The sequence below is a fragment of the Bos indicus genome, chromosome 15, assembly GCF_029378745.1.
Source record: "Bos indicus isolate NIAB-ARS_2022 breed Sahiwal x Tharparkar chromosome 15, NIAB-ARS_B.indTharparkar_mat_pri_1.0, whole genome shotgun sequence".
Lineage (NCBI taxonomy): Eukaryota > Metazoa > Chordata > Mammalia > Artiodactyla > Bovidae > Bos > Bos indicus.
The window spans coordinates 39,712,114-39,734,321 of record NC_091774.1 but is presented as its reverse complement, the minus strand read 5'-3'; the positions used below and the strand labels follow the sequence as shown (position 1 = coordinate 39,734,321).

The window sequence follows — 22,208 nt, the reverse complement described above, 5'->3', positions numbered from 1 at the left end:
GCAGAGGTTTGGCGTGGATTCTTTGACTCAGTGACTGTTTTATTCAGCACCCGCTCCAAACCAGTCAGCATTCTAGTTGCTCTGGAAACACTTAATAACGAGACAGAGGGGGCCTCAGCTCCAGTGAAGCACACATTCTAATCAGAGGCGACACAAAGACTCAAGGCCATTTCAGAAATTAAGAAGCTAGAACCCCCCACCCCGGGTGATTTGCGAGCCCTAGGAAGGATGCCTGGGGCCATCTCTGGAGGAGAGGCTCAGTGCTTTGACCCACGGGCCCCAAGTTTTCCAGGACACCCAGTGTGAACAGTTCTGCCCTCTACGGGTAGGTCCTGATTTTAAGTTTGGAAGATCTGACCAGTGATCACATGCAGGTTCTCCTTTACCTGGCTCCCCATTCCTGAGCTTGGGGCTCTGTTGCAGGGCCTTTAGAAGGCCTTTTGGCGAGCTTGAGAAGTGCCGCTCTCCACTCACCCAGCGGAGCTGACACTGAATGAAGAGCCTCTGCTGTGTCGGAAGGGAGGGTGATCTGTTTCTAGCCAGAGCCCACTTTGTTCCAGTGCTGCTGGTTGCAGATTCTCTCTCTGGGAGGCTCTCATGCTGCAGTCTCCCGATTCTCTGCATGCAGTTTTTAAATGGCTTGTGGAGGCCATGTGAAAGCTGGGCCACCCCAACTTGTATGTTGGACCACAGGGCCATCAGCCCAACCTCCTATGCCCACCGCATCGCCCCTCTCGCGTGTAGTATGCCTTTTTAAAAAACATTACTGATTTTTAAAAATATATTTAATTTACTTTTTGGCTTCACTGCATAGTATGTGGAATCTTAGTTCCCTGACCAGAGGCTGAACCCACTCCCCCTGTGGTGGAAGCACAGAGTCCCAGCCTCTGGAGCACCAGGGAAGTGCTGTAGTATGCATTTTTAAATGACTGTTCAGCCTCTATCTTGGGCAACAGTGACCCAAACTGTCGAGGGAAGCTGTTGAGCAGAAGGGCAGGCTGCCTCTGACTCACCTGTCACATTCATTGCTAACCTACTTTTGTTTGACCTTGATTTGCTCAGTACAATTAAAGACACCGTTGTAAACACACTTCTGCTGATGATTTAAGTCTAACATGTGATAGCCCAGGATCTTAACCACATGCAGGACCCAGGCAGATGGATGGACGGATGGGTAGTTAGTTTTTCCCTTACCTCTGAATGGTAATTCGATCACAAGGAAAAGGTTTAATTTCAAGAACACTGAGCAATTCTTTGCGACCAGATATGATGCCAAGGCAGCAGGCCTTGATGCCTTGCTCCTGGGCAGCTTAATCAGGAAATGGCCTAGATGGCCGCCTTTCAAGTGGGTCCTTGCAGTAGCCTGGCAACTGGCACAGGGTCATAATTGGAAGAATTTGGCTCCGCGTGTCTGTGGGTGTTTACAGTGCACTATAGGGCAGGGCTTCGTTTATTTATAGAGTATTGTGAGCAACAAGCAGCAGACGGCTCAAAAGCCACTAAATCTCAATTTATTTTTAACAAATTCCATTTTTCCCCTCATCCCAGAAGGAGAACTGAGTTATTAAAAAACAGTAAAAAAATACATCATCGCAGAGTATGCCATATCTAATTATGGGGTTGCCAGCATCGGCCTGCAGCCACGTTTTAAGGGCTTTGTAAATCAACCATCCATTCAATCTGTGAACTTATATGACTCCTATTCTTCATTTAGATGTAGAGGGAAGTTATTGGCAAGTGAGTGCTGATCAGAAGTTCTACGCTGTCTAAATTAGGAGATGGAGGATATAAATATAGGATAGTGTACTTATGTTCTCAAAGGGAAATAAAAATCAGTCTTCATTGTCCATCATACTTAGCCATCCAAGCCTGTACTCCACCACACTAAATATCCACGGTAGGGCTGTTCACTCATTGTGATGGTGGATCCATGCTCAGAGGAGCTATATCATGGTATCTCGCTGAGGCCGACCCTGAGTAATTATTACCCATGTATGTCATGAAACAATGTGACTCCAGTGCTTTTTGGCCTCCTGGAGCATCAGAACTGGATGAGACTTCAGAGACCCTCTAGTTCAAGTACATCTTATTGTAGTTGGGGAAGCTGAGGCTCAGACAGCAGTGACTTGGGCCCCATGGCGAGTCTCAGCAGAACTGCCCTGAGGCCACAGTCTCTACCCTTTTCTCTGACGGTCTCTGCTCTACTGAGCTTGAAGCTAATGAGTTAAACAGATCTGATTTCTGCCCTTCAGGGTTCACAGTCTCAGACAGACAGACAATTTGGTCGAATAATCATCATATGCGTGAGTGAACCAAGTTATATGTACAATAAACCAGCTAGTGAGTGGAGGAGATGATGGTTAAGAATGGGGTAGTTTTGGAATCTGTGTGTTTGGATACCAAGGCGAAGGTAAAATCAGTTGCTCTCTGACCTACTTGGGCAGAGCTTTATAGATGCTATGAAGTTTCTGATGCAAAAAGGTGCAGCACACTTGCTGTGTGTTGCAGGAGGGGAAGTTTGGTGCATCCGTGGGTGCTAGTGAGGGGATATAAATATTGCAGTTTTGGAGTGCCTGGGAGTGGATCACTGGAGAGATTTCAAGGGAACTCCAAAGGGAATGGTCTGAGTTCTGTGGGATGCTCTGCCCTATCCTGGGACAGTGGAGGGAAGGGGCGTGAGTGCTGCTGTTCTCAGCCCTCCAACCTCTAGGTTGAAGGGTGACAGCAGATCATGGTGGTCTTTTTCTCTGACCCTCAGGATCCTTCTTTGTGTAGCCCTCTGGGCGGCCAGTATCTATGGACGAGGGCTGGCATGGGAGCTGGAACATGTGTCTCTTTCTTGCCCTGGACCGATGCCCGGGGCATGCCTGGGCTGAGTGGGCTCTGGGTGTTAGTTCTTTCTGAGGCTGGGAGGGGAAAGAGGAAGGCTTTCTGAGGAAGGAGGGGCTGTGGAAGCTTCTGGGGTAGACTCCTCTTGCAGCGCTGCAGGGCAGTGATTTTCAGTTGAGGTTGTAGCGGGCAGCACAGAGAGGAGTGAGTGGGAGGGAAGAGATCACAGGCCAGAAGAAGCAGTGGGAGTTACTTACAGACAGACAAAAAGCCAAATGGAGAGGGAAGGACAGTGACGTGCTGGGACTGAGGAGTCCATGGTGGGAAGGGAGGAGTTGGGGCCACTGCAGGCCAGGCCCCGAGTTACTCAGGCTGGGCCTTCGGGTTACTGAGCACACTCTTCTCTAAGCAGAGAGTCTGTCTTCCTGCCCAGTGAGTGCCTTGCCACTCTGGACAGTGGTTCTCAAACATGTTGCCAGGTGTTTCCATGTGGCAAAGAATAAAGTCAGTACATGGAATATCCTTGGTGTCACCTCCATAATTTGTTGGTTTTTTTTGTTATTCTTTTGATACCTACAGCCACTCACATGCTTTTGAGTTAAGAATGTATAAATTAGCAGTTTCCACTGCCTGGAACATAGCTGATAAGCTTTTGTTGTTGTTGTTTAGTTGCTAAGTCATGTCCGACTCTTTGTGACCCCATGGACTGCAGCACGCCACTCTCCCCTGTCCTTCACTACCTCCCTGAGTTTGCCGAAGCTCATATCCATTGTCGATGATGCCATCCAACTGTCTCATCCTCTGTCACCCCGTTCTCCTCCAGCCCTCAATCTTTCCCAGTGTCAGAGTCTTTTCCAATGAGTCGGTTCTTTGCATCAGGTGCCAAAGTATTGGAGCTTCAGCTTCAGCGTTAGTCCTTCCAATGGACATTCGGGATTGATTTCCTTTAGGATTGACTGTTTTGATCTCCTTGCTGTCCAAGGAATTCTCAAGAGTCTTCTCCAGCACCACTGTTCGAAAGCATCAATTCTTCAAAACTTAGCCTTCTTTATGGTCCAACTCTCACATCAGTACATGACTGACTACTGGAAAAACCATAGTTTTGATTGTATGGACCTTTGTCGGCAAAGTGATGTCTCTGCTTTTTAATATGCTGTCTAGGTTTTTCTTCCAAGGGGCAAGCATTTTAGTTTGAGAAGTTCATGCTTTTTCTCAAATGCGTGTTGTAGTTTTAATGCAACCTAGCAATATTTTGGTTGATAAAATAAAAATTTTCATTTTTATAGTTTATAAAGGTAACACGATTTCAATGTGGTAGATTCCTCCTGTGTGTCCCACCTCTGAACCAATCTTCAAGGAGCAAATTCTCCTCTTTCTGTCTTGCGTCCTGCTCCTGGCATTTAACTGTGTCCCAGCATCTTTCTCTGTGTGCAGCTCAACCCAGGAGACCAAGGAAACCCGGGTCAAGGGCTGTGTCAGTAAAAGGTTCCGGGATAAAGAACCCTGAAACCTTCGCCTGAGAAGAGGTTGGGAAGTTGCCTGTGGCCTTCCTGTCCCAGTCCCAGCCCATGGAGTTATTAGCAGGCCTGGTTGCTTCATATTATGTGTCCCTATGTAGCAATAGCATTCATAGTTGATGCCAGCTTTAAATTCTCCAAAGTAAGGCAGTGTTCATGGTTCATGGCCACAGCTCTGTCATTTCACTTTCTCTGAATCACTGTGCCAGCCACCCAGCTGGCATTCAAGAAACACTTTTGGTTCATTGAGCCACTGCTGGTCAGAGCCCCTGCTGCCTCTGCCACCACCACCTGGAGTACTGAGAGCTTCAAGTGAAAGTCCTGAGGGTTGTGAATGTTCAGACCTGTCCAAAGTCCAGCCTCCATCCCTCAGGCTGGATAAGCCACACCCTGGCTATCAGCACAGACTTGCTCCTTATCAGAGTAACAGAATGGCCCAGGGGAAGGGCGTCCAGGGGTCACTCCCTGTGGCCACCCTCCCGTGTAGGAAGACCCCATCTGTGCTGATCAGGACAGTCAGGCCCTGGGCCCCTCGGGGGCGCACACGCCCAGCCTCCTGCTCCCCCTGTTATGGGCATATTCCTCTGTTAGGAAATCCTTCTTTATTCTAATCCAGATCTGCCTCTTGGCACTGTTTTCCTCGTTGACCTAGTTCTGCCCTTTGTACCAACACAGAACAAAGGTCCATAGGCGGGCCTTGGTAGAGTTTGGAATTCGTGCTCACAGGCCCCCTTCCTTTCTCCTCCCAGCCTCCCATCTCCCTCCCCAGTGTCTGTGTTCTCCAGCGCCTTCCGCTGCCCTTGTGCAACATGGCAGTCCATATTAATAGTAACAATTGGCAACATTCATTGAGTGCTTTTCACAGGCCAGGGGCTGTCCTAAGCTCCTTACGTGAATTTTCTTACCGTTCACAATCAGCTGTGAGGTGGGTACTGTCAATAGCTGCATTTTGCCAATGAGGACCTGAGGAGCAGAGGTCAAATGTTGTCCAGAATCACACAAGGAAGTGGTAGGGTGAAGACTGGAGCTGGGTGGTCTGGCTCTAGTGCCCATGCCCTTAGCTGTGGGCCAAACTATCTTACAGCCATAGGGCTGTACTATCTTATAGCCATAGCACTGGAAGTAAGCCCATGGTGCATTAGATTGGGGCTGGCCCCTACTTTGACTGATTTTGCAAGGAATCATTTGGAGGGAGCCTGAGTTGAACCATTTCCTATGAAACATCCTCAGAATTTGTTTTGACAGAACAACTGCAGTCCAGAGGCCTTTGCCTTGTCACCAACAAATGGGTTCATCCAAACTTTGCCAGGCCCTGCAGGGTTCATTGTGCGGTGGATTTTGATCAGGGTGACAAACGTGGGCTCTTAGTATTTTCTTTTCCTGCACATAAAGTCCAGTGCAATAGGTTTCGTGTTCAGAATGCTTCATCATGATTTTGGTGGCCATAAAGCAGAGAGGGAAAAGTGCCTAAGACTTCTAAGACTGGACCATAGCTTCAAGTTCCTAATTCAGTATTCAGTCTCCCAGAACAGCCCCAGCGGTTGTGGAAGGGAGAGATGCAATACCGCCTACCCTCCAAAGCTGGGATGGCAGGTGCCAAATATACATTTTCCTGAAATGAAGGGTTTTGGAAGCACAGGTGAGGGAGATGAGAAAGGGCGTGTCAAGGCCAGTCCGAACTGGACTTGGGTGCTGTGTCCCCGAGCTGTGCGACTAGGTACAGGTCACTTGTGGTCTCTGTTTCCTCTTCTGTAAGATAGAAGTAACAGTGTCTTTTCCTAAGGATGCTTCTTTTAGGGTTAAATGAGCAAAGGCAGATGTGCGTGAAGCTGCAGTGGTTGTTTCAGACCGTTTCCCACACCTGATAGCTCAAGGTTTGGTGACCAAGCTCTCGTTCACTGTCTGCCCTTCCTACTTGGGTAGCATGGGCCCAGCCCTTCAGCTGCCTACTGCCTTGAGGCATGGAGTGGGATTGTGGGGGTGTGGGGTCTTCTGGGGCAGTAGCCATCCCCAAGACCCAGCCTGCAGCCACATCAGTCACCCTGCCCTGACCCCAACGCTCAGGCCAGGTTGCCCCAAGAGTCCAGGAAAAGGTGATTCATCAAGAGTCTGCTTCCTGTGCTCACGCGTCCCTGGGCTTTCCTGCTCCAGGCGGTGGTCACACACGGGTTGAGCCAGAAGTGCTGGGAAACGGGGTTTGAACCATCTTTCTCTTCATCAGTTGTTTTTTTAGATTGCATGCATCCTGGTTACTATGTTTTAGAGGTAAGCAGCCAAGTGAGGGACCTGATTTCTGAGGTCTGGACCCAGAAATCTGGAAGGAGAGCAGCTTGGAGCAATATAAATAGGACTTGATAAAATATGGTTCTGTAATTACCAAAAACGGGGCCCTGACCAGTGGCCTAGCCTCCCTGAAACGTAGTGTCTCTGTCAGAAAACTGGGGGCAATAATAGAACTGACCCCACAGGGTGGGAGGAGGATCAGATGAGATCCTCGATGGCGTAACATTATAACAATCCCCTTTCTTCTCCACCATCTACTCTGCTGTTGATTTCTTATATGGCTTTGAGTAACTATCTTACCCCCCCTCTTTGACCTTTCTCTTTGCAGAAGAGTTGAAACATACTGGTTCTGAATGGGTGCGTAGTGCCCCCTATAGGACATCTTGGGAATGTGTGGGGTGGTTGGGCTGTCACTGTGGGGGTCAGGGCTTTTTCCGGGTGGGGCAGGGCAGCAGAGATTCTGGATTAATACATGGAGAACAAAGAACTGTCCAGCATCCTACCCAGTTTCCTAAAGTTCAGAGGGAACTCGTATAGGTGAAACTGTGTATGTAATGACCTGGGCCTGGAATCTGACTTCATTTTACATATAAACAAAAACGAATTTTGCATGTTTTTAATATATACTGAATTTTCCAGAAACACAAGCACTGAAGTATATGAGGTTTACCTATTTGTTACAAATAGCTACAGGCATCTCATTAAATCTTTCACTATGTCTGCAGAGTAGCTGTGCCCAACCTCTGCATATTGATGGATGTATTATTTTATTTTAACTAACTTTATTTTCTTTCTTCTTTCTATTACAGCCATGTTGATTGTCTTGAAATTGTAAGTGTTGGCAGGTTATATGATTTACAAATTTTATTTCAAGTGAATGAAAAGAATATTAAAAATATCTGTATTGAGTCTTTGAAAGTATGAGAGAGAGGGGGAGGGAGAGTTTGTGTGTGTTAGCTTATAAATCAGCTGGAGAAACCTTAGGATAGACTTGAAATAAAAAGAAATGGTTTCACTTAGAAATGTCCTTTTACGTGAGGATATGTAATAGAAGTCAGAATTTAACTGCATCCCTTGTCAGAGAAATAAAGTGTTTTGATGTCTCCCCTGGCCCTTTTAGAAAATATATAATCTTAAGAGTCTAAAACACAGTTTTTATCATCATCTTTTTTCAACTTGGCCATCTCTGTTTTTTTCATCCCTCCCATCTGTGTGTGTGTGTGTGTATTACCATCTATGTGTAGATTTTTCAGAAAGGAAAACCAGGCAGGCCTCCTTGCTTTTTACTAAGTTTGTTTTTGTGACCTCTGCCTGAACAAATGGACTGTACAAATTTTGCAAATTACCTATTCCCGTGCTTTATTTTTCCACTGAGGTGATTGCCTTTTCATGGATTTACAGCAGGTTTTATTTTTGTTTTGTTTCACTTAATTCAGAAAGGGTAATATTTCTTTACCTGCCACAGAGCTCTGGAGTCAGATGACCCTGAGTTTGAATCCCGGCTTTCCCGCTCGTGTGCTAAGCAGTGACAGGCAGTTTACTTGACCTCTTTGAGAATTCGTTACTTCTAATTGAGAACTAGATGAAAAAACACTGCATGGTACAGAATAAAAGCCCAGTGCGTGGTTTCTGCTGCTAGTTTTTGTGTCATTTTTGTTGTGATTCTTGCACTGAATATTTTTCTCAGAAAAAGTATCTTGAGCTCTACAACTCACGTTGTTTGAGATTCTTAGACATGTAACTCTCACTTGCTGTTACTAAGGCTCAGAAAAATGAAACTGAAATCACTGAAATTTTGTTTATTCCTTGAGTAGGAAAGAGACCAATGAAAGAAAACAAGCAGATTCCATTTTAGTTAAAGGAGGAACTTGCAGGGTTATTCCTGGGGTCAGGAAACACTCAGATGAACATCTGAGATCTGGGGCACTGGCAGGAGGCCTTGGCACTCATCATACAATTAAATCGTCACCCTCAAACCGTGTTTGCCAGGGCAGGCAAGTGGACAAGTACATTTCAGAAAGGTTCCCAGGCATTCCAAACTGGAACAGGGAGGACCATCTGATTTACTGTTTAACCAGTTAAACGCACGAGCCATGCGCCTCCAGCACTGTGGTAGATTGACAACCTTGTGACCCGTTTGGGCATCCTTGAACCGGAGGCGGGAGGCGGGTGGGTGAGAGCCAGCCCTGCCCTCTTCCTCCTATGTGGGACATCACTTTAGCTTTTCTTTGCTGAGTCTCTGCAGCAACCAAGCGTATGCAGAGTTCCAGCTCTGGGAGTTGGGCACGTCGGGGTTCTGTCTTTGATCCCTCATTCTGGCTGTGTGATTTTGGACAAGTTGCTACACCTCTCTGAGCCTCAGTGCCATCTTTTTACATGATGGTGATCATAATACCTTCCCTAAAACGTCGTGGTGAGGACCAAATGAGCTGGGTAAGGGCTAGCACCATCCTCAGCATGTGTCAATAGGAGGTGGGCGCTGCTCCAGGAAGGCAGGCGGCAGCTGCTCCAGGAAGGCAGGCGGCAGCTGCTCCAGGAAGGCAGGCGGCAGGTACATGGATCACAGTGGAGTCTGTGATGCAGACCTCCCACTCAACATGTCCCCGACCGTCTGCTCTGCCCTGCTAGGTGGACCACAGGAAGGCTGCTCTTCCTCCAGCCATCACACGGGGCATGCTGCCCAGCAGGGGGAGTTCAGGGGGGATCTTCTCTCCCACTGGCCCCCTGGGCTGGGGGCCTTTGTTCTGTTCATGGAAAGGGCTACAGCCCTCCCGCCAGAAAACATGTGGAATCCCACCGGCTGTTCCCTCACAGTATATTCAACACTCAGCAGCTTCTCACCACCCCACCATGGCCACCCAGCCCCAGCTCCTCTTAGACCTCACATCCCATTCATCTGCACAGCCTGCCTGAAAATATACCTCGAGTTCTTTCAGTCACTCCTCAAACTGGGCCTGAGTTGTGTCATCTTTTCCTGACTGTTCACGGGTCTAGATGTTTCCTCACTGGCCTTCACTGGTGATGCTGCTACCTTTATCACACACACACCACCTGCCATATACACTCACAGATGCACACACACACACAGCTCCTCCATCACTGTGCATGGCTTTATGCACAGCACCTCCCCCACAGGGTCCCCCATCCCCACCTCGCTTCTCAGCACCGCAGCCAGACTTAAATCCCAAGTGGGTCATGCCATCCCATTTCACTCAGAGTCAAAGCCAAGGTCCTTACAGGGGTCTGCCCAGCACCCTGTGGCCTCCACCACAGCCCTCTGCACCGGTTCCTCTCTCGCCTGGAACACTCCTCGCTTCTCCTCCAGCTCCCCACATCTCCTCCTTCCTCCCCAGTGCTCCTCCTGCCCCGTGGCTGACTTTCCTCCCCAGCACTTCCCACCTCCCAGCATTGTTTACTTCTTTATCCCTCTGCTGGCCTCGGTCACCAGAATGTATATGAGAGGAGGACAAGGGTCTGTGTCCCCTGCCCCAGCCCTGCCGTGGAGAGCAGTGCCTGGCACCTGGATGCTTTCAGTGAATATCTGTTGAAAGATTCACGGAGGATTGTGGGACCGCACACGCATAGTGTCTTCATCATTACAGAACTGTCCCGAATTGAAATTTGACTGCCACGGGCAATCTGTGGTGGAAATTTACTCCGATTACCAGTTCTTTCACTGTAGAAGTTACCTGGCCTACAGGGGTGCCTAGTAAGTTCTGTTGGATGCATTACTTTGGGGCTTTGGGGCCGTGGTAGCCATCTGAGGCCTCCTTCCCCATCAGCCCAACCCTGCAGTGGGTGGGACGGTGTCCCCTGACCCCTCTGAGCCAGGTGTCCCCCTGCTTCCCCACCGTGCATCCTGGTTCTGGCAGCACTGTCAGCTGCTGGCCCCCCTTCCCCTGTATCTCCATCTCTGCAGGGAGGTCATCGTCCTTTGCTTTCACCGTCTCGTCTTCCTAGGAACTCTGCTGCTGCTGCTGCTAAGTCACTTCAGTCGTGTCCGACTCTGTGCGACCCCATAGACGGCAGCCCACCAGGCTCCCCCATCCCTGGGATTCTGCGGGCAAGAACACTGGAGTGGGTTGTCATTTCCTTCTCCAGTGCGTGAAAGTGAAAAGTGAAAGTGAAGTCGCTCAGTCGTGTCCGACTCTTAGCGACCCCATTGACTACAGCGCACCAGGCTCCTCTGTCCATGGGATTTTCCAGGCAAGAGTACTGGAGTGGGTTGCCGTTGCCTTCTCTGGTAACTCTACAGTTTTGTTATTATTACCTGTTGATCTGGCTTTCTCGTTATTGTCTTCCCAGCTTCCCATGGCAGTTATTTCTCTGATTTTAGTTTAACTGGCGGTAGGACAAAAGGGGCGGACTCTCAAAGCAGCATCCTCGGTTTCAGATTTAGAGGCACTCTCCACGCTGCCCACTGTAGCACACGGGCCTCCGGAGTGTTCTCCAGCCCCACTCCCAGGTCCCTCTTCAGGCCTTTCCCCATCACCCTCATCCTCTCCCTCCTACTCCCAGAGCTTATCCACTGGCCAGGCCCTCCCCTCTCCCCCAGCGGCTTCTCCTCCCACTGTTTCTGCGCCCCTTCACCCCAGATTTGTAGCCCAAGCTTGCTTTCTGTGACCTCCATACTTATGCCCAGCCCCCGGCCTTCTGCTCCTGGTCTCACCTCGCAGCTCAGCACTTTGGTAACCACAGTTAACCCAAGAGGCATCCTAAGTGCTTTTTGTGCATTGGCCTCATTCAGTCTGGGAAGAGAAATCCTCCTCTTACAGGCGAGACCACAGCTCCCAGAGGTCATGGAACTGGCCCAGGACACAGCTAGTCACCAGCAGGACTGGCATTTGAACCCAGGCTGTCTGGCTTCAGAGGACTGACCACTGCCCCGTCCTCTCTTCCTGTCCCCATCATGCCCTCCCCTGTTTGTCCACCCCCCTGCCTGATGCTCGGCAGGAGGGGAACCCTCGCTCTTCCTTGGTTCCAGCTTGGGGAGTCGGGGTAGGCCACAGGCCTGGTTGACCATCTCTGGATAAACGCGCACCGCATGGCCTTGCCCACCAGGGAGCTCTGCGGCTCCTCAGGTCCTTCCCCACTTTGCAGTTGGCCTTGCTCTCTGCCAAGGCACAAAGTGAAGGCTGTTCCATATAATATTGCTCAGTGCCCCATCTTTGCTTCTGCTTCCCCTCAACACCAGCATCCTTCTCTTTGTGTGTGTGCTAAGTCACTTCAGTCGTGTCCGACTCTTTGTGACCCCACGGACTGTAGCCCACCAGGCTCCTCTGTCCATGGGATTCTCCAGCAAGAATACTGGAGTGGGTTGCCATGACCTCCTCCAGGAGATCTTCCCAACCCAGGGATCAAACCCCCACCTCCTGCATTGGGAGGGGAGAGTTCTTTACCACTAGCGCCCCCTGAGAAACCCCTCCTCGTTATCACCAAATAACAGCAGTACATCCTTTTGTTTCCTTTAGAACAAGAGGCAGATGTTTTCCACAATTTTTTTTTCAACATCAGGTAGCAGGCTCTTTGGTGGAAAGAGGATTCATTCCCTGAGTCTTTAGGGCCAAGCTCTATTCTCTTAGTCTGTAGCATGTTTTTTAAAAAAGGTGGGGGAGAATAGAAAGAAAAGAAACAGCAACAACATGAAGCCACGCTGATGTGTCTTTGGTTAATGATCCTTCTTGGTGCGGGGCAGGAGGGGTCATCCCTGTGTCATCATTAAATGCAGGGGTGTGTCAGGGTTAAAGGTCAGGAGGAGAGCTTTGCCCTCAGGAGGCTGCCTCCCAGAGCTGACAGGACAGAGCAGCCAGGATGTACAGACCCAGAGCATGCCCTGCCTCCCCAGACATCGAGCATCTCCCCCAGGCCCTACACTGGGCATCTGGGTGCAGAGGAGAACGAGGCCTGGATCTTTCTGAGGCAGGCAGCCCCCCTTCCCCTGCCCCCAGCAACTTCAGATTCCATTGCCATCCTCCAGGGAGTGCGGAGAAATCCTGGGTCTCAGCCGGCGGGTGGGCTGAATGCACGTGAATGCAAGAGGCAGAGGGTGCAACGGAGAAGAGGGTGTGCCCTGGGTGGAGGAGGCAGCCAGGGACAGGTGGGACAGAGACCTCAGACATCGGGCTTTTCTCAGAGGATCCGAGAAGCTTACAAAGCCATGCCAAGCACCTTCTGGCATGGAAGTGGGCAGGGAAGGAGGCAGGGAAGGAGGGGAAAGCAGGATTGCTGCATCCTGAGTGATCCTGCAGAGCAAGTGTCCCTTTAGCGTGCCCCACCCAAGTTCTGTCCACTAGATGTTGGGTGCAGGAAAGCGTGGGGACCAGTCCCTGTGAGCAGATGGAGACCCTGCTGCTCCCCGACCGTCGCCCTCTGCAGGGCCCTGTTTAAGGTTCCTAGAAGCCCTGCAGAGGAGAAACACAGCCTTTAACCAGAATTCCCCACACTTCTTTGACCATGGGTTCCCCACCCCCATGTCTTTGCATTTAAGTCTCATAGAGTCGGTGTTCTGTGACAGCTCTTTGGGAAGTGCTGCTGTGGAGAATTTTTCAATCTCTGCATACTCTGGAATGTGCCCACTTCTTATTTTGCATGGAGGCCATGCTACATAGAGGAAAGACTATGGGCTTTAGATAGGACTGACCTGGGTTTACATCTACCTTCCTGTGAAATCTCTGACTTTGCTCAGGTTACCTAACCACCTCTCTGAAACTTAGCTTCCTCATTTTTAAAATAGGAGAACATTAGCCACCTAACAGGGCTGCTGTGATGGTTAAATGAGAAAATAATGATAGTTTTCCACGTGGAGGGCTCGTCATGTGTCAGATACAATGGAATCTGAAGCCACCAGGGGACTCACATGTGCTGCCTCCCCCAGAAAGATCCAGGCCTCGTTCTCCTCTGCACCCAGGTGCCCAGGGTAGGGCCTGGGGGAGATGCTCGATGTCTGGGGAGGCAAGGCTCGCTCTGGGTCCGCACATCTGACTAAGCATGTTTTGCCTCTCTTTTCATCTTCGCCACAGCTCTGAGGCAGGATATATTGTCATCCCTATCTCCCAGGTCAGGAGGCCATGACACACCAAGTTAAGGGTTGTGCGTATGTTGGAACTGAGATTTGCACCCCAGGCACTAATGCCTGGTAGGGTCAGGCTTTGGAGCCTCACCGTCACCCCCAGCAGAGAGCATGCTCCAAACCACCATGTCATAAAGGGCCTGGTGCACTGAAGGCACTAAGGAATATCCGTTCCCTTTTCAGGAGATTCATGGGTATTTACTGGGAGATTGGTCATTCCTGGACTCCAAGTCACTCTGCAGTCTTTCTTATTAAACCTGTTAAAGGAGTAATCTGGATCTGCCTGTCTATTCATTGTTTTCTGCACATAAAAATTCTCCTTCAACCAGTTTCCAAAAACGTTATGACTCTTCTCTTACGACCTGATCCACCTCAGTTTGGTCAGCGGCTCGACTGTCTACCCGTATTGGGCCAGTCTCCAAACTGGTCCCGCCGGTGGTCTGTGCATCCCCATCCAGGACCAAGGGTCCTTCCAGAAAGCACTGTGGATCTGTAGCTTGTTCCTCTGGCTTTTCTCCTTCCTATACTTCAGTGATAGACTTGGCAAAGGTCTAAGAAGGCATCCCTTTCTCACTCATTCAGCAAACATGTACTTAGCACCATTGCTAGGCTAGGAGTATGCCCTGTATTGTGCCTCTTAATTAGATCGCAGAATCTCACAGCCCTCAGTAGGCCTCCAAGACTGGAATGCTGTAGACTCTCCTCTGTCCATGGTGTTGGGGATCTTTTCTGCATCGACCAGCCTTGTTCACAATCTAATCCAGAATTCACAGTCCCTGCCCCTTGTGCTACCCTCTCAACAGGCCCTTCAAGTCCTGTAGTTCCAAGTGCAAGCTCCTTGATTTTTGTTTGATTTCAGGATTCCCAAGCATCTAAAGCTTCCAGCAGGACTGGGTACACAAGCGCCACAAGCGGGATTCTCCGCAGGCCCCTGACAGCCGCTGCACGTACACTGTCCTCTGCGCAGAACATCATTCCAACTATCCAACCTGCCAGGCAAGCATCTACAACACCTGGTTCAAGACTCACCTCTTCCCTGGTCCCTCCTCCTTCCATTTCCCTGCACACACCATCAAATAAGCTAATCATTTTCTCCTCTGTTCTGCTCCTATACTTCAGCTACGTTGCGGCCCACAGCTAGAAAAAAAGGCACTCCTTCCTCAAGACACTTGACCACCACCTGCTGGAAATTTAGGGTAAATGCTCTACAAATCTCTGCCACTTACAGAAGTGAAGGTGCATACTGGCATTGGGTAGGGTGCTGCTCGCATGACTGCAGGCAGGGCGCTGCCTTTTGCAGTGATCACGATTGAGGGGATTTAAACATTCCCCTCTGTGTCCTGGGTGCCCTGGCTTCCACTTGGGCTGAAGAAATGCTTGCTTAATGATACTGGGGCAAGCCCTTGTTACCTTAGACTTGAGGCACCTGGTTTTGTGGGTGAATGATCGCTAAATCCATCTGTTTTAAAGGAAGGCAACCAAACTCCCCACAAGCTGTCAGAATAACCAGAGGGTCTCAGGGGGATTTGCAGTGGGGCCAGCGACCCTTCAGTCTGTTATCTCTGCTCAAAGGCCACCACCATAGGAACAGACCAGAGCAACTCCACATTCCTCCCCATAGTAAACCTCAAGTTGAGAATATGATGGAGAATTGGAGCAGGTGCTGTGTCCAGGGCCAGCTCCTTGTATGTTGTGGGGAGGCAGAGGTGGCCACACAGGGGTCCTTACAGGGAGCTGGGGGTTTTGTGGGAAGTCCATCAGTGAGCACGCAGCTGACTAGACAGGGTAAGCAAGGATGTTGATTCACTATCATCCATATTTTCCTAAGCCATGCCCTTTTATTAAGCCACATCACCAAAAACCAGTACCCCAGTGACATCTGGGACTTCATAAAGTGGTCTCAATAGAGCTCCATCTAGCTGTTACACTTGCAGGTGGGGGCAGGAAGGGGGACATGCTTTTACTAGGGTCCTTATTTTCCCAGAGCCATCTGGCATAGCGTTGTTCATGTCCCACAGTCTCCCAAACAGGTACCCCTCTTTGGTAACCTTAATGAAGGAAGAGGGCTGATCCTTTCCCTCTCTGCCCTGGCTGCCAGGAAGCCCAGAGACAGTTTCTGTAGCTTTCCTGAACCAGGATTGCTTCTTATCGCTTCCCTGATTCCTTCTCCAGGAGTGCTTGTTTTGGGCTGTTTGTCTTTTCCACTGTGGGGATGGCTTTGGGGGCTGGATGGGCAGTGATGTGGCAGAAGAAAGAAGAACCACCAGTGAGCCAGACACACATGGGTTTCAGTCCCCACCTGTTAACCGTGTCATCTTAAGCAAGATGTCTTTACTTCTTCAATGCTGAGTTCCTTACCTGGAAAACTGGGGTAATGACCACGAGGAACAGATAGGTTACTGTGAAGATTAGACTCTGCCAGTGTGACCTGCACTGTTCCCTCTCCCTCCTCCCAGGTCAGGCTTGGCCTGTGGCTCCAGGATCGGAGTTGGTTTTTCCTTCTTTCTGCCTCTGTCAGTCGGCTTAGGATGAGTGATACAGCAGAGAAAAGCAGGGGACCTGCCCTCCTGGTTTGTCTGGGACAAAGGGGTTTCCTGGCATGCAGGATTTCCAGTGCTCAAACAGGAAGGTCAGAGGCAAAGAGAAGAGCTGGTCACCCTAGTAGAAACCTCAGCATCTCAGGAGCTTACAGTGGCCTAGGTTTGCTTCTTGCTGGTACTACCATCCATCCGAGACCTTGGCTAAAGGGGGAGTCTCTGTCTGGCAGTCGCTGGTCTCTTGGTAAGGGGGTAGTTGGTCAGGGCCAGTTCAAAGGCTGCTGCTGTCCCCTCCACTCATGTTCATCTGTCTGGGAGAGTCACTTGGCTGGGCCTGACATGGGGCAGCCTGCCGACTCCCCACACAGAGGGGCATCTATAGGTTTGAACCTTAGTATAATCCGCACACTTCGCTTTCTCTTCTTGTCATTCTAGGGTGCTGGGGCAAGGAGAGGGAAAGCTGAGAGATGCCTGGTCTGTGATTGGAGGGCTCCCTGTGGCCATCTTCCTGTGGACGGTGTGTGTGTGGGCTTCTTAAGGGGCAGTTAGCCTCGCCCTGCTGTGCTTGAAGGAGCAGTGGTCTCCTTTGGGTGTCTAACAGTGGCTAAAATGCCCACCTCTTCCAGCCCCCTTGTTCCTTTGTGTGGAGCCACAGAGAATCTTCTTCCTGGGCTCTGAGGAGGGACTGGGTGGGACAGGGGGCCCCCAAGCTCTTCCAAGGCATAATTCCCAGGCCCCTTCATGCCTTACTTTCTCTGGCCACCCAGAGAGCCTCCCTCCCACCCTCAGAAATCTCCAGCTCAGAAGTGGGCTCACATGTGATACCCACTCTAGGACCAGGGCTGGGCTGTCCCCAGAGCATCCTCACTATGTGTCACTTGGATGGCAGCACCAGGGCTGGCCCAACCCCCGCTCAGCTGGGGTCCCCCCTCCCAGGTACCTTTGGTCTCTTGGGGCCCCCTTCCTTCCTTGGCTCAAACTCTATTAAGAGGTAATTAGCACTTTCATGCATTGGAGAAGGAAATGGCAACCCACTCCAGTGTTCTTGCCTGGAGAATCCCAGGGACGGGGGAGCCTGGTGGGCTGCCGTCTATGGGGTCGCACAGAGTCGGACACGACTGAAGTGACTTAGCAGCAGCAGCAGCAGCAGCACAGAAAAGGTTTTTGTCTCTTCTGTTGTTTCATTTATTGTCTTGTATCTAAGAACACCTTCCTGGAGAGAAAACAGTTTTCCAAAAAATATTTGTCACAACTGATTCAGCTTTCTTGTCCAAGCATACAAGAAATACAGCTTAGATTTTGCAAAATAGAGTGCTAAAATGTTTGTTAGCATTTATGATTTCTATAAAGGAAATCTGAGCATTGGAAAAAAATGATCAAAATGAGAATTCGTGGGGCGTTTGGTCCTGAGGACCTCTATCTAAATTTCAGGGATGTGGGGAAAAGAGAAAACGAGAGGCATGGTATTGGGAGATGAGGAACCCTGAGATTCAGGTGCAGGGGGCGGGGCGGACGGCGGGGGCGGGGCGGGGAGGGGCGGGGCTGGCGGGACGGCGGGGGCGGGGCCGCAGCGGCTAACGGGAAGGGTCGGCAGCTGGGGAGAGCCGAAGGCTTCCCTGAGGAGACACGTGAGGGCAGTTGAAAGGCACGCAGGAGTTCACCAGGTGACCGAGTGGGCAAAGGAGCCACGCCTACTCCCTGCAAAACGAAGTGGACGCAGCTGAGGCCTCGTGCTCTTGGGAACTGAAGTACTTCAGTGGCCTGGCGCCTCAGGCAGCGGATGCGCACTCCTGGGCTGGGGAATGAGCAAGCCCACTGTGGAGGCCTGGTGTTGCCTGCTAGGTGTTTGGGGTATTTTTGGAGGGCCTAGGCGAGCAGCGAAGCCGTTGAAATGTTTTAAGCAAGGGGGCGTCCTGCCTCTGAGCACAGTGAGGAGAGGGCAAGACTAGCAGGGAAGTGGCTGGACCCTCCTATCCAAGGGCCAGGCAGCGGCTCTGGGGTGTTGGAAGAAGAGGGGCTTATGCCCAGGGTGGATCCTGAGTTGCCCGTTTGGGGTTGGGAGGATAGTATGGGACCTGGATGCTGGTCTGATTTAGGTGGGGTTCTGTGTGGTAAGCACCCCCCGCCCCCAGCAGCCTTACCCTGGGGACTTTGCATCCTTGTGCCGCTACTGTATCCATAAGGCTTAGAGACTGAAGCCCGGAATTCCTGGACACATCTTTGTAGGGGCTGGGACGGGGTTACCAGCATCAGACAGGAAGGGGTTCTGAACCAGACTGCAAAGAAGAGTAAATGGGAAGGACACGGTCTTTTCTATTCCCTGGATACTCATTTGAAGACCTTTGTAATGATCTAGGCAAGTTAGGTTATCCAAGAGGCCAGAATTAGCCCGCGGAATATGAAGCGCCAAAATTTGTGCTTCAGAAAGGTCAGGAAAACCCCATTTAAAGCCCCTGTCTTTTCATCTCAAGACGGAGCAGGGAAGAAGTAAGGGGGCTTCTTAAGAGCCTGTTCCCCTTTCAGGGTTCACAGGGACAGGGAGGAGACCCTGTATCCTGCCAGCAGCAGGTGGGCAGGGCAGCACCACCCGCCCCCCTTTGACGTCAGCAGCTTTTCAGAACTGATTTCTCTACCAGACGTACTTAAATTCAGGGACATTTTCTTTAAACATCTTAGCTCATTCCCAGCCATTTCAGGCATTGGCCCTGCTGGCATTTCGTCTTGGCTTAATGTTTCCTGAAGACTTGCTTTCTATTGTTCCACGTTGTGTGCGTTTAGATAACTCACTTGGCTGGAGCAAGTTAAGTGGTGTCCTCAGGGGCAGGTGTAGCTCCCGGAGCCCCACTGCTCTCCCCCGCTGAGTGACCTTGGCTGGTTTCTTCACCTCTCTCTGCTTCAGTCTTCTCCTTGGTCAAATGTGGAAACAGTAGTATTAATACTTACCTCAGAGTTATCGTCGGGTCTAAGTGAGTTAATCTACATGGTGCAGTAAGAACAGCGCCCGATGCCAAGTACACACTCAGTCAGCGTTCACTGTTGTTACTGCTTGACCCAGTGGGAGAAATGAAAAATATAATTATCTTCTTCCTCTTAAGGCCGTGTCCAAGAATCTACGTTTAATAATTTTAAAGGCATTGTTTTCCACAGAAAATATCTCCCGGCATATTTCCTCATGTGTTTGCAGTTGAGTTGAACAGGCAGCTGAAGGATGGGATGGTGAGCTCAGCATTGCTCCCTGTAATTGGGAGTCATGATTGAGCTCCTCATCTCCTTCAGCCGCTGTGAGACTTTCAACTGTGTCTACTTCAAAGTGACCTGTCTGGGTTTTTTTTTCCTGTGGGCCCCACTGCAGGTTTCTGGAAGAACTTGACTGCTTGAAAGGAAGCGACAAAACATGAAAATCGCTTTGAGGTGACCAACAAGTCCAGCGGCCCCTTGCTTCTCCCAAGGTGGATCTGAGGTTTAAGAACCGTAACTTCAGGTAACAATCCTGTCCTACCCACCCCCACCTAAATACACTATCATTGCAGCCCCGACGGTCGTTCTTCGTTTAGGAAGTGTGGTTTCTCCCAAAATCCCTGAAACCTGGAATACTCCACCTCATGCAAATGTCTGGCTGTTCAGAAAGAGCGGTGGGGGCAGAGGTAGCATCCCAGGTCTGACATGTGGCCCAGATGGTCACCGGGACCCTAAGTGTAGGGCTCTGCTCACAGCTGACCTGGTTTCTCTTAATGTCAGTAGTACTGGTAATAATAACAGCAGCAGCAGCCACAGCAGGGCCTTTAGTGTGATTAAATGATTATAAAGTACTCTTTGAAGAATACATCAGACTAGCCCGGAAATTTCTGAAAACAGAAAGTACAAAGAGGGAAAGGAATTGTTCTATCAGATATTAAAATGTATTTTACAGCCATAGTCATCAACAGTGTGGTGCCAGACTGGAAAAAAACCGGTCAAGGGAACAGAATAGAAAGTTCAGACTGAAAAATGAGTCAAGAAAAGTGGCATTTCTAGTGACTGGTAACAGGATATGTAGACCTAGTAAGTGTTGGAATAACTGTATTTTTTGGAGGGAAATTAGAAATTCTCAACCTTAAGTACTGCACCAAAAATAATTTCCAAGTGGATTAAAACTGAATTTTTAAAGTTACAAAAATTGTTAGCAAAGAAGAGGATATTTTAATTTTTATTTTTTTATAAAATTATTTTGGGGATGAGAAAAGAGTTTTTAAAACCTGCCACTTTTAGTATCATGTGCAAACACCATAAGCAAAGATAAAAGACAAAAAGGGGAGAAAATTATTTACAGCATCTATGATCAGCAAAGATTAATATTCCTAACATACAAGTTTATTTATTTTTCAATATGTATTTATTGAGTGCTTACTATGTGCTGAAATGTGATCTGGGCACTAAGGGTACAGACAGTAAACCAAAGTCTGTGCTCTTCTGATGCTTATGATCTAATGGAGAGGACAGCCGGTAAATTAAGTAGGTTATTGCTGGCCAGATGTGGATAAGGGCAGTGGAAAAAAAATTAAGCAGGACTGATGGAAATGGCAACCCACTCCAGTGTTCTTGCCTGGAGAATCCCAGGGACGGCGGAGCCTGCTGGGCTGCCGTCTATGGGGTCGCACAGAGTCGGACACAACTGAAGCGACTTAGCAGCAGCAGCAGAGGTGGTTAGAAAGAGTTGTGGGGGTGTGTATTATATGGTTATCCTGGCAAACTTCACTGATAAAGGGACATTTGAACAGAAATATGAAGGAAAAAGGGGAGAAGTGGTTGAATTTTGGATTTTTTTTTGACTGTTTAGCTAATAGGATTTGTTGATGGATTAGATACAGGCCATGGAAGAAAAGGAGTCAGGGGTGACTTCTAGGTTTGGGGCCTAAGCAGCAAGCAGGATTGAAGTACCACTTACTGACCTGGGCATGACCAAGAGGCTGGACTTGCGGGCAACCAGGGATTGGTTATGGATGTTTCATGTTTCTATTGTATGTTCAAGGGGAGATGTCAAGTTGATGCTTTGGAACTTAGGAAGGGGTCTGGGCTGGAGATGTAAATATGAGAGTTGTCATAGTATAGGTAGTTATTTAAAACAGTGAAACTAGGCAGATCTCCCAGGGAGGGAGTGTAGGCAGAGAGGGGGGCTAGGAACATCCATGGATCGGTCACCTAGAGGTGAGGGAGACGAGAGGAAACAGCTGTAGAGACAAAAGAGGAGTGACCACTGAAGTAGGAGAACCATGAAGCTGAGAGCCGGGAGGGAGAGATCAGCTCTATCAGATGTGTTGATGCCAAGCAGGGAGGGGATGGAGAACTGGCCGTTGGATTTAGCAATGAGGAGGTCATTAATGAACCCAGCAGGGGCTGAATTATTGGAATGATGGGGACAAAAGCCTGATTTGAGTTGATTTGTCTTGAGGAAGAGAAAAGCAATTGAAAACAAAGAAATGGGGCAGTAACTGGAAGGAAATAGAGTTCAAAAGAGTTTATTCCCTGCCCAGCCCCCGCAAGATGAGTGTTGTTGCAATGTGTTCTTGTCCTTGTAGAAGCGATGCAAGATAATGCGGAATGTGGATGATGCAGGGTTGGGGTGGATGGTCCACACTCATGAGAGAGGAGGGTGCATCATGCTTTGGTGTGGGGTCCTAGCCAGTAGTGTCTAGGTTGCTGGTAGAAGTGGTCACTGGCTGCTTTTCTCAGTGGCGTAGAAAGCTGACTTATCGGCTAAGGGTGAAAATCAAGGTGTTGGAGGTTGGAGGAGGAAAGCGCAAATGTGGTCTCAGAGCAGGGGAGTCAGGGATTGCTATGTGCTTTTCTCCCCAGGCTCAGGTGCCCAGGTGAGCATGAGTTAGGAGGCCCATCGATGCTAAAGGTAGTATGGTAAGAAAACAGGACACAAGTGGGCACCAGGAGTAATCAAGAAATACCTATAGGGACTTCCCTGGTGGTCCAGTGGTTAAGTCA

General features: G+C 49.6%; 1 protein-coding gene across 15 annotated transcripts in view; it reads left to right on the top strand.

Moving 5' to 3' along the window:
- The window catches only part of BMAL1 (basic helix-loop-helix ARNT like 1), a 108,041-nt gene that overhangs the window by 52,494 nt on the left and 33,339 nt on the right, over positions 1 to 22,208 (top strand). For 8 of the 15 annotated variants that reach the window (XM_070803645.1, XM_019975114.2, XM_019975110.2 and 5 more), the window contains one exon: positions 19,588 to 19,716. The gene's annotated coding sequence lies outside the window, so the exon portion shown is untranslated. Of the gene's footprint in view, positions 1 to 14,557; positions 14,695 to 14,817; positions 14,895 to 19,587; positions 19,717 to 22,208 lie in introns of all 15 variants that reach the window. The other 7 variants (XM_070803646.1, XM_070803636.1, XM_070803637.1 and 4 more) reach the window with 2 other exon arrangements.